Raw genomic sequence first — 13,075 nt, 5'->3', positions numbered from 1 at the left:
AACGTGAGGCAACACTAAAGACGGAGGTTGTATAACAGTATTTTGAAGTGAATATTTCGTTTTCTTTTAAAAGTTTTTTGCTGTTAGATCCGCGGAACGTCGGAGGTTTGGAGTTGCTTGGAGTTCTTTACTGGTGGTTACCGTCATCTGAAGAAACTGGTAAGCTAACAACAATTCAATGAGGAAAAGCTGGTGATTATTATACCAACGTTGACTCTTATATTAAAACGTTAACATTATCTGAAAACCGTCATTTCTCTCTTTAACATACTGTTTTAAAAAAGCAGCAGTCAAGATGGTTACGCAGTTTGTGTGCAAACACTGCAAGTTATATGTTCGAACGCATTACAGATTTTACCACCGTATCATAATGCATAGGAACCTGGCTCATTTTAGGTTCAGTTGTGATTTGCCGACTTGTCCTTGTAGTTTTCAGATTCTGTCTGCACTAAAGTCACACATACTTCGTAAGCACACACAACCAAATAAGGTTAACTGCAGACCTGCTCAAACGGATGCTGTGATTTGTCAGGTTGCGGGATGCGAGCATAGCCTACTGTACATCCCCAAATTTTCATAGGTTCTGCGACCATTTAAATTGGCATATACGAGATGGGAAAAAAGTTACCTGCCCCTTTCCCAACTGTGAAAAACATTTTCATGTAAAATCAACTTTCACATCTCACATAAGCAGAAAACACAGAATCTTTGGAGAACCCTGTAATAATAGATGCTGATGCATCAAGCTGTAGACATGACAGTGACATCCATGATGAAATTTTTGTGCATTCTGAAGATGATGATAATTGCAATGATAAAAATTGATGCAAAGACACACAGATCAGATGACCCACATTTATTGGAGGATGTAGGAGATGGCAGGATTATAATTTCTTAAGACATTTCTAAAAGACTATTACTGTTTTTGTATTCATATGTCATGCATTTGAGGTACACTTTAATTTTCATCATCATTTATGATCATACTTCTATTTTGCAAGATAGGCAGACATACAGTACAGACCAAAAGTTTGGACACACCTTCTTATTCAAAGAGTTTTCTTTATTTTCATGACTATGAAAATTGTAAATTCTCACTGAAGGCATCAAAACTATGAATTAACACATGTGGAATTATATATGGAATTATATACATAACAAAAAAGTGTGAAACAACTGAAAATATGTCATATTGTAGGTTCTTCAAAGTAGCACCTTTTGCTTTGATTACTGCTTTGCACACTCTTGGCATTCTCTTGATGAGCTTCAAGAGGTAGTCACCTGAAATGGTCTTCCAACAGTCTTGAAGGAGTTCCCCGAGAGATGCTTAGCACTGTTTGGCCCTTTTGCCTTCTGTCTGCGGTCCAGCTCACCCCTAAACCATCTCGATTGGGTTCAGGTCCGGTGACTGTGGAGGCCAGGTCATCTGGCGCAGCACCCCATCACTCTCCTTCTTGCTCAAATAGTCCTTGATGCCTTCAGTGTGACTCTACAATTTTCATAGTCATGAAAATAAAGAAAACTCTTTGAATGAGAAGGTGTGTCCAAACTTTTGGTCTGTACTGTAGATATCACAAAGTGACATATGCTTATAAAGCACATTGAGAAGTATTTTAAAACAAGATGCAAGTATGTTCTCTATATATGTAATTAATTTCTCCCAACCTTTTGTTAATTGCTCTACTTTTAGGTCACTGCAACCCCAGCAGATGGAGAGAGAAGCCTCTCTCTGCCCAGTACCCCAAGCCTGATTGCACTTGGTAAGTCTATTAAAATGCTTTTTTAAATTGATACTATGGCTAAGATTAAAGTTGGTCAACACCTACCAGCAGACGGATACACGAGAGCTGACTGAACGTCTGCTCTTGTGTCAACACAACATGCATGCGTCGCGGTGCTCTTGTGAACACGCGTTGAAGATTAATATTTTGTAAATAAAGTGGTAAATTATGTTTAATTATTTTAGGTAGCAGCCAACCAGGCTGTACATCACAAGCTCTTATCCTAAAGCTTTTAGGCTGCATTTATTTGATCAGAAACACAGTCATATTTTTAAATATGATTGCAATTTAAAATAACTGTTTTGTATTTAAATATATTTTAAAATGTTATGTATTCCTTTTTTCATTACTCCATTCTTCACTTGATACTTCAGAAATTTTTGTAATATCGTCCCCTTGGAATTATAAGGTTCTATCTGACATTTTTGTCAAAATTTAGTTATTTACATATCCTCATTCTGTGACCACTTCTTTACATTATGTGATGTAGTTTTTTAAGTTATGTACATTTTGGAACTTTTTATTTAGAAATTAAAAAAGTTCTTTCTACATGGAATGCAAAAACTTTAAAGCTCAATATCTCAAAACTGCTCAGAACACAGATAGAACCTTATAATTCCAAGGGGACGATAAATTGACTTGCTGCTCAAGAAACATTTCTGATTATTATCGATGTTGAAAACAGTTATGCTGCTTTTTTATTTGCATTGAGAAAGTGATAGATTTTTTTCAGATTCAAAAGAACAGTACTGTATGTATTTGAAATAATCTTTTATAGCATTGTTTTTACTGTAACCTTTGATCAATTCAGTGAAATAATTTTAATTTGACGTGTGTGAGGCACTGCGAAAGACGTGAGTGTAGTAATCATATATCTTTCTCTAGCACATTTTAAACAAGTGAAATATCCATTTTCTTTACATATCACGACATGACATTGTGTATGTGAGTGAGTGGCGTTCACACCAAATGCGAATAGAGCATCTGGTGCAAGTGATTTTCATGTTAAAGAGATAGTTCACCCAAAAATCGAAATTATGTCATTAATAACTTACCCTCATGTCGTTCCAAACCTGTGAGACATCCGTTTATCTTACACAGTTTAAGATATTTTAGATTTAGTCCGAGAGCTCTCAGTCCCTCCATTGAAGCTGTGTGTAGGGTCTACTGTCCATGTCCAGAAAGGTAAGAAAAACATCATCAAAGTAGTCCATGTGACATCAGAGGGTCAGTTAGAATTTGTTGAAGCATCGAAAATAAATTTTGGTCCAAAAATAGCAAAAACTACGACTTTATTCAGCATTGTCTCCTCTTCCGTGTCTGTTGTGAGAGAGTTCAAAACAAAGCAGCTTGTGATATTCGGTTCGCGAACGAATCATTCGATGTAACCTGATCTTTTTGAACCAGTTCAGCAAATCGAACTGAATCGTTTTAAACAGTTCGCGTCTCCAATACGCATTAATCCACAAATTACTTAACCTGTTAACTTTTTTAATGTGGCTGACATTCCCTCTGAGTTAAAACAAACCAATATCCCGGAGTAATTCATTTACTCAAACAGTACACTGACTGAACTGCTGTGAAGAGAGAACTGAAGATGAGCGCCGAGCCAGATAATGACTCGTTCACGAGTCAAGAACCGGTTGCATCGGTTTTTGGATCGCCAGTAGTTTCGGATCTATTCAGTAGTTCGGATCGGAGAGTTCGATTCAATAAACTGGTTGAACAAAACGGTTCACCGGTTCTTTTGTGCTCGACGTAATGACGTAATTGGCGATGATTGCCCTTTATTCAAGCCTTCAGTTTACACGCGCTCATAACACTAGCACAGAATCTGTTCAGAATCAATCACCAAAAGAATCAGTTCAGTTCAGACGCTCTGTGTGTCAGTCTGCTTCATGGTGAATCACACATGCGCAGTATCATCAGCTCCTCGGTTCACGAATCTGAAGCGTCTGACAGAAACGGTTCTTGACTCGTGAACGAGTCAGTCTATTGTTCGTTATCTGGCTCAGCTCGGTGTTCATCTTCAGTTCTCTCTTCACAGCAGTTCAGTCAGTGTACTGTTTGAGTAAATGAATTACTCCGGGATATTGGTTTGTTTGAACTCAGAGGGAATGTCAGCCACATTAAAAAAGTTAACAGCTTAAGTAATTTGTGGATTAATGCATATTGGAGATGCGAACCGTTTAAAATGATTCAGTTCGATTTGGTGAACTGGTTCAAAAAGATCCAGTTACATCGGATGATTCGTTCGCGAACCGGATATCACAAACTGCTTTGTTTTGAACTCTCTCACAACAGACACGGAAGAGAAGTCAATGATGAATAAAGTTGTAGTTTTTGCTATTTTTGGACCAAAATGTATTAATGATGCTTCAACAAATTCTAACTGACCCTCTGATGTCACATGGACTACTTTGATGATGTTTTTCTAACCTTTCTGGACATGGACAGTATACCGTACACACAGCTTCAATGGAGGGACTGAGAGCTCTCGGACTAAATCTAAAATATCTTAAACTGTGTTCCGAAGATAAACGGAGGTCTCACGGGTTTGGAACGACATGAGGGTAATTTATTAATTACATAATTTAGATTTTTGGGTGAACTATCCCTTTAAGTCAATGCAAAGACCCGTTTACGTGCTTCTGGAGGTCCTGCAGTGCTAGGCGTTTTAGCACGGTGCGGACGCGCGAATGAGCGAATTGAGCATCTGGCGCTCAATTTAAATAGTGATTTAAGGGTGAGAGCGCGAAGAGAGAAAAATAATTCTGATTAGTCCTGAGGATATAACGCGTTCAGGCTAAAAATAGGTTCAGCGCTTATCGCGGTTTGGAAAGAACCTGCATCTTGCAGTACATTTTTAAACATGGAAATGGAGCAGCAAATAGGGTCAGTACACAGCAAAATGACACGACAAACTCTTTTTTTATGGCATTTATCACGTTTTGGAAAAGAGCTCTTCATATATAAATTTTGACTTGACTGACTTATAGGGTTGCCACCCGTCCCCTTAAAATATGGATCGTCCCGTATTTGAGAATAAAATAGCGCGTCCCATTTTGAATCAATACTGGACGTGGTTTGTCCCGTATTTTCGGAGTTGTCTTCAATGCAGCATCTCATGCAAATCATCCCACCGGCATTCTGTGAAGACTCGTCATAATCTGCCCCTGATTGGGTAATACTCACTGCCATCATTGGATTGATTGGTTCTTTGATCGCTCTCTGTAGTTAAATCACAATTTAAATAACAGATTTGTTTCATGCTACTAAGAGAAACAACATGAAGTTGATTGTTTAGTCACTGACTTGATTCACTGATGCATAAACAGTATTAAACGATTTAGAAAGAAAGTCTGTGTGAACTTGAATGATTAGCTACACATCAGAAATCACTGATCACAGATCAGGCATTAATGAACACTGTTACTCACTGTTTGTGGCGGTGCTGTCGAATCCATATCATAAAAGTCTGTTTGTAACGCCTGTGCTGACATTGCGACTGAATTATATGTAAATATTTGGGCGGGCAAAGCAGAGAAAGGGGAGGTAACAATTCTCCTTATAACGTCACAAGGAGGAGATTCAAGATCAGCCCATTTGAGCTTCCATTTTCTCAAAGGCAGAGAAAGATAGCAAAATCTCGATTTACACCGATTAGAATTTCTAGAAACTTGGGGACCATATACAGGCTAGGGGAACTCATTATAATGTTAAAAAACCTCAGAAAGTGAAATGTTCATGTCATAGGACCTTTAAAGCATCACTTTGTTTTTACCATCATTGCATATTTCTCTATTGAATTTTTTTATATTTTTTATTTAAAGCATTATTTATTTTATAAAAGTATATGTAAATGTAAAAAAAGCAAATATTAGGAGCAAATATTGTCCCTTACTGAAAAAGGTGTAACTGCAGAGAGGGGTTACACAGATGGATGTTAAAAGCCTCAGGGGGTACAAATCTAAAAAGTTTGAGAACCAGTGGCCTAGAGACAACACATCCCAGCATAAACATTCCCAATAAATTATCTAAATTCACAAACCACTGTTAATTTAAACAGAAAAGCAAAAATAGACTACTATGTTTGATTTGGCATGGCAGAAAGCACGCAAAGAGCTGTCCCTTTATAATCACTAAAAAAGTGTCCCTCGTTTTAATTGCAACCTCACAAAGGTTCATTATAATCTGTCTAATCTGTTCATAATCTGTCTACAATGTATAATTAATTATTTATTTTATATAGTACATATTGCTTTTATTAACATCAAACTGCATACAGCACCATGTTAGGACTGTTGGGAAATCAGTGGTTTGATACATTTGTTTTTTCTTGTGCTTGCAGGTTCATTCTGAGAATAAACCCTGATCAAAATCACAGATCAGCCGGGCATCTGGAAAAAGGGTGCAGAGAAAAATCGCCAGCCTGAATCCCCTTGTGGCATCTTTCATCAGAGAGCTTGTTGAATTCGATTGGCCAAATTATTGAAAGAAAACACGACTAAAACATGTTTTTACTGTCTGATTTGTTCTGCTTTTCAGAATGTTTACATTTTTAGCCATGTTACAAATACACAGGATGAAATAATTAAATAGTTAAACAATGAAACAGCACATTTTAATGAAAAATGTTCATGAGAACTTATGAATTTTTTGGGGAGTAAAAAACTTTTAGGTCACAGCTAGTGGTTTTTCATTCGTTAAACATCAGTTACACCTGTTGTTAATTTCATTAATTGGTTTGTCTTTTTATACTCTGTGTTTGGTTTTGTTGCTTTGTTTTCTGAGTATTTTGAGTTCTATGTTAAATAAAACTTTGACTGCTGCGATTAGATCCGTTTCATCAACTTTATTGCAACCTTACCTGTGACTTGTAGTCTTGTAGATAAAAATTTAATAAATTTTTTAATAATAAAGAAAATGAAGCTAAACTCAAATCTACTAATTTGAGTAAAATTAGTCTAAAAAAAGTCTAATTGAGTAATATGAAATCAATTCTAGCACTGTAAATAAAAATACAGTACTCATACTGTAAATAATAATACAATATACAGTATTATTACTGCATATTAAAACACAGTACTTGTACTGTAATTGAAAAATACAGTACTCATACTGTAAATATTAATACAGTATGCATTATTATTACTGTAAATGGAATTACAGTAATGATACTGTAAACAATTTTACAGTAAGTTACTGGCATCCAGCTGCCAGTAAGTTACTGTAAAATCTACAGCAACCTTTTTACAGTGTGGTTTCCCATCTGTAATGTGTGGAAATGCACCCATTTAATATAGTTTCAAAACAATACAAAAACAAAATAATAATAATAATAATCCAGATTTCATTTGGGGGAGGGACACAAATTTTTTCCACTAACTTATCTTTTCTCATAGATGTTTTCTCGTTAAAACGAGCAATTAAGCGCTGGGTGTGTGAACAAATACAGATGAGCTAAGTCTTATTGAATTTACGAATTAAATAAACACAATTTTGTTTTCGATTGTCTTATTAAAATTTGTTTTCGATCGATTTATTTTCATTTTCGTTTTTAGGACTTCCGACGTACAAGTAGCAAGCTTATTTTTCAACATAAAAATTGAAAAATCTAGTTTAATTTTCGTTTACCCGTTTACCAAACAGAACGAAATAATAATAATAATAATAATAATAATAATAATAATAATAATAATAATATTAATAATAATTAACCTATTATAAAATTAAGCTAGATAAAGCTTTTCATATTTTTTGTTAGTGGGTTAAAAAATGAGCTTGCTTTTTGTGCGTGGGTAAATTAGTCACATTAATGCTTTTTCATAATGTCTGGCTGTGGTAGAGGCTATATTCCTTGCTAACATGCATCTCATATAAAGCACAACACTGCTCGGTTCAGCAGGATATATATTTAATAATATATAATCACTAAAACATTATTAACATATAATCAGACTAAGCTGCTCACACATGTGAAACAAATATTAAAGCATAAGCCCATTTGTTTACCCACGAACAAAACGAAAAATCTATCTTAATTTTCAACCAGAACGAATTGTTATTATTGTTGTTATTATTATTATTATTAGCAGCCGTATTTTTCGTATTTCGATTTGTTGTTAAATCAAACTTCAGTCATTCAAATAAAGAAATATTAAGCCGATTTTGATCTGATCGTGGTCTATAGAGTCATGGGTCTGAGTTAGATAGCACTAGGGCTATATTTTAGACAGACTGGAAATCCTAATAAACATGCCGCTAAAATTAAAACCATTAAAATACATTTAAAACAGTGTCGTAATAATTTGAGCAGCTTGCAGATCCTCGTTTATGTCACCAAGGACTTTATCGCTCACATTATGTACCATCTACATAATATGTCGTTATTAGGAGAAAAATATGTCGTTTTTACGAGAAAAGATGACGTTAAAACGACATAACATCTCGTTATTACGACATAAGTGAGTGGAGAAAATAATATGTGTGTGACAGTAATGCGTCACCGAACTGATCACAATCAACCATGGTGGAAAAACAATTCCCTGTTAGGGACATATAGATAGATAAAAAGTTAGGGATGAGAGCTTACTTCAGTTTGTACAGTTGAATTCCAGTGGGAAAAATAAATTACGTCACTTTTATAAAATGGTCTCAATTAAATTTTTTTATCATTTAATGGTTTCTATTTCTTAATGTCTATTGTCTAAAGACCTAAATATACAATTTAAGCCATTTCTTATTAACATGTGACTTATTTTAGAGAACAGGAATGACCCACATATAAAAGCAAATATCCCTGCTAACAACATTACGTAACTGTTACGTAACTGCAACGTAATCTGGTGACCAAAGTTTCGTCGTGGCGACGTAACTAGTTACGTCGTGGCAACCGGAAAAGTGAAAGGTGCGTATACGTCGCCACAACGTAACTTTGTGACGTTGCCAGTAAGTAACTGCGACGTCGTGGCAACGTCGCGGATCGGTGGTCGTGTGCTGGTAATCAGTTGGTCATTTTTTAATAATTATTCTATGGGCGGACATGCAGTACTTGAACCTAATTTATGTCCTCATATGCCCAAACTAATTTAAAGGCTGTTTCAGCAGCTGTGAATGATGAATACATACTCTAAATGAATTCAGTTAATTTATTAACAAGCAAATATGAACAGTAATACACCCAGATTATTAATAAAAACAGGATATACAGCGAAATATGAATGAAAGCATTCAGCCCATACAGAAGCACATAGATTGAGATATATTAATAATAAATACATTTCCATATATTTAAATATCTATACCCTTCTGTAAGCATCCAGGGTCAAAACATTATGCACAAACATGCAAGTCTTAGTAAGCACTCAGCACATTAAATTTAAATATTATCATTAACAATGCACACATTCATCAACTAATCACAAACTCCCACAATAATACGTCAGCTAATCACACCCTTAACCAAACCACTACAAATAATTCATTGAAAATAATATGCAATAGCTTATGAACAGATGTATTATAGCAAATCAAGTTTAATGAATCTCACACCTATCATACAGCATTATGGCCAGTTCACACTGCCACAAAAATATATCTACATATATATATATATATATATATATATATATACATATATATATAAGCAATTAACATTAAATTCTAAAATCTTAATTCTTACTTTCTCTATTCTTGCAATATTCAAGTGTTCGTGTCCCTGAGTAATATCTGCATCCGCCGAAGTCTGAAGAGAACACAGTATGCTAGTAGACAGCAATCCTCGTGAGAGAGAGGTCTGGTGTGGAAGGTGGATCTGGAACTGACTTCTCTTGATTATCTGTCTTCACAAACTGCCCTGAAATACAAATGTCTCGTCACACCCCTAGTAGCCAGGGCAAGCGATACATTAGATTTCTTTTGCATGTCTGACAGTGTAACATTAAGCTGAAGTATTTCTAATGAGTTAAACCTGTATCCTGTTTTCTGGGTAACATTGAGAATATCACTGTATATTGTTGCAACACCTCCGCCACGACCAGTCTGACGGGGCTCATGCTTATATCAGTAGTTTGGTGGAGTTTAGACTAATGCTAAATCAAAAATGCCTATCAAAATTAACACTGGAACAAACACAATCTTTATTGATTGGACAGCACAAGTACTTCTATTTGAGCGTGTAGAACAAAAGTCACCATAGCAGTTATTTGAGAATTGGCTTACTAGTCATATGGAGCGAAGTGTCCTGGAGATGTTGTCCAACAGGAGATCTAAAAAGCCTAGGACGCTCCCAGAAAAGATTCCAATTATTAACAAAAAGCAGTTTCTGTTCTTTACACCATGACAATAACCATTCGTTTAAAGCAAAAAGTCTGCTGAACCTTTCATGTCCTCATCTATATGTGGGAAGTGGTCCTGACAAGATGATCATCATGCAGGCGATATGCTGCGCACCATCTTGATCAGGCTCCTGAAGTCTCTCTTCAGTGTCTCCGTCTGCCGCAGCATGGTGTCGTTAACCCCGGCGTGAAGCACGTCCGCTCCGATGCTCCCCTCACCCTTCAGGATCATGGGAATCTGTGCAGAAATATCAAGAACATGAGCACCAGGGAAACAGTGAGTGTGGACTTTACCTTCAGCTAACATAGCATGAACGGGCCGGACGATGGAGTCTCCGATGATCACAGCGTCGTGTTCTGTCTCGCGAAGTGGAGCGAATCGGGTTCTGGTGGAGATCCTGAAGACCGGAGGCGGTGGATGGAGAGAGGTCGTCGCCCAGGGCCTGGTTCATGTCTTACACTGTGAAATAGGGTGAAGGACATCTGGGAAGATCGCGTTCTGGGTACACCGGGCCTTTGCAGAGAACCACACAGAGTAGAGGTGGTAGGAGGGTTAGCTGTATACTTAACCTGGACTCATGAGCATCAACCCCTGAATATTTCCAGCACAGCCCTCCACTCGCTCAGCTGGGCCTGCTTCTCCACAATATCATGGATCTGTTTCTTAACGGCCTCCAGCTCCTTATTAGCAATAAACAAACTAGAGAATAGGGGAAATGCAGAAAAGAAAAAATAGTAATATGGAAAAAAAACAAAAATATCTTAAGATACCAGAATTCACATGTTTAGATTTTACAGATGCATGATGATATATTGTAAAAAAATAAATATGAAGTTATTTAATAAGCTTTCTCGGATCACCTGTGTTTTCTATGTCTGTCCGCAGCTCCCATTAGACATTTTCTTGGAACGTCCTCTCTGTTTTAGAGGGTTTTTAAGACACTCCTGAAATCACTGTACAATTTTTTTTAATCAATATTTGTTTACAATGAAAAATCAGAACAAGCTTGAAATAGTGGTTTGAAATAGTTTCAGCCAATTTTAGACCGCAAGTGACGTCACTGACAGACTCTACATTGCAGACTTTTAGGTTAAATTAATTATCTTAACATTACTTCATTTATCTATTGACAAATTACCATCAAAAACATTTACAAAGCAGTCAAAACCGATCCTTTACGCATAAGCTGTAATTAAAAGCCCAAACTTTCATTAATAAGAGCTCAAATCTAATATGCTATAACGTTAATTATGTTTCTATGCTAGCGTAATACTTGATAGCAGACATTTCAGGAAAAATACCATAATCACAGAGGTATAAATATTAACAAAAAGTACTTAAAGTAGACTGAGGATAATATTAACGTGTTACTTAACCAATATGTCCCAGTTGTTGGCCTTTTCTTTGGTATAACTGACGAGAAACAGAGAAAATGTCAGACTAGTCCTCTCCTCTCCAGCAGCTGATGTGTACGCGGTTGCCATGGTAACTCAACGGTTAGAAGGCTAATAAAAACAATAAAATAATAAAAAAAGGTTTTGGCGACGTTAGACTTTTGTTTTTACTTTGTTTTATACATTTTATCAAATTACTTATTTATTATAAATTGTAAGACTCACCTCAGAAAGCTAATTCTCCTGTCAGACACAGTTGAAGTGAAAAGTGCCTCAAACAAACGCGCCGTCCTTCTGATACAACAGTCTCTGCTGCAGATGAGATGGTGTAGCCAGTTTGTGTCATTATTTCACGTTATAACTCCTTACGAGATAGAAAGTTTCACAACTCTTTTCTTGTCAATACTGTGCGCGCGGTGCGTCAGTTGTGGAAGCGAGCGCGTGCGTGTATGTCACGTCACTATATATTAAAAGCATGTCCATTCTGACTTGGTGAAAAGAAACATATTTTATCTTTAAGGAACGTTTAATCTCGTGTCTGAAGTTTAATTGCACTTTTTAAATAGCTCTATACTCAGAGAGCATATAAAAAACGTACACAAAATATGGTAATGATATTACGTGCATACGACGTTGTAGTTACGTTGCCAGTAAGTCATGAAGTTACCAATATATTACGAATAGAGGACCTATCTGGGACGTTCTTGGTTATCTGGTCACGTCGGAAGGACGTACTGACGACGTTGTGAGTTGGTAATGTGATAGTAATAAAATTACGGGCATGCGACGTCGTAGTTACGTTGTCAATTGGTAAGTCATGGAATTACCAAAAATTACCAGTACGTTACGTAACTGTTACGTCGTGTGTTAGCAGGGATCCTCCTGATCCATGCTTCATTACAGTCGGTGGCATCTTTTCCGTCCCGGTTTTTCCTTATATAGTTGTATGGGATTGAGGAAGGGGCAAGTCTCAAGCACCGCATGGCATGCTTTAATACAGGAAAAAAACACCGGTTCGTACCGGTTTATTCAGGCTCTCAGTCACATCTGGACAGTGGTGACAGTAACGGAGTAGCTTTACTTCGTTACTGTACTTAAGTACATTTTTCAAGTATCTGTACTTTACTGGAGTAGTTTTATTTTGAGTAACTTTTACTTTTACTTCACTACATTCCAAAGCATAAGATCGTACTTTTAACTTCACTACATTTCATAAAACATATCGTTACTCCCTATAATATATCACGTGCTCCGACACGCAGAAGCGGTGTCTGATCATGAGTCTTTTCAAAATAAACTTTAATCGGATCGTGAATCGCACTAAACGATTCTTTTACGAATTAGAATGATCCGATTGCAGCTGTTCTGGAGTCGACCACTCACTGATTCAAATGAACCGTTTAGTGCGAGTCTCCAGAAGTAAGAACCGGCAGATCTTGTGAGCGCGCGTGCGTCTGATGTTGCTAAAATTAAGTTATTAATGTCGAAATTTAGGATTAATTATTGTAACTGAAAATCATATTTAGGTCAAAATTGTCAGTTGTTTGGGAACTAAATCCG

At 36.4% G+C, this 13,075-nt stretch overlaps 2 long non-coding RNA genes across 2 annotated transcripts; both read right to left on the bottom strand.

The window, feature by feature from the left end:
• Positions 1-9,447: 9,447 nt before the first annotated feature.
• On the bottom strand, positions 9,448-11,167 carry LOC113119682 (uncharacterized). Its single transcript, XR_003294493.1, has 3 exons — positions 10,982-11,167; positions 10,005-10,820; positions 9,448-9,639 (listed from the first exon to the last, which is right to left on the bottom strand). It is a non-coding gene; the product is annotated as an uncharacterized LOC113119682 (long non-coding RNA).
• A 182-nt stretch (positions 11,168-11,349) lies between these two features.
• On the bottom strand, positions 11,350-12,088 carry LOC113119690 (uncharacterized). The gene is made up of 2 exons (XR_003294508.1): positions 11,741-12,088; positions 11,350-11,626 (listed from the first exon to the last, which is right to left on the bottom strand). It is a non-coding gene; the product is annotated as an uncharacterized LOC113119690 (long non-coding RNA).
• Positions 12,089-13,075: the final 987 nt, after the last annotated feature.

The sequence above is a fragment of the Carassius auratus genome, chromosome 19 (assembly GCF_003368295.1).
Source record: "Carassius auratus strain Wakin chromosome 19, ASM336829v1, whole genome shotgun sequence".
Lineage (NCBI taxonomy): Eukaryota > Metazoa > Chordata > Actinopteri > Cypriniformes > Cyprinidae > Carassius > Carassius auratus.
Note: the sequence above shows the minus strand (reverse complement) of the source record. Positions and strands in the feature narration are given on the sequence as shown.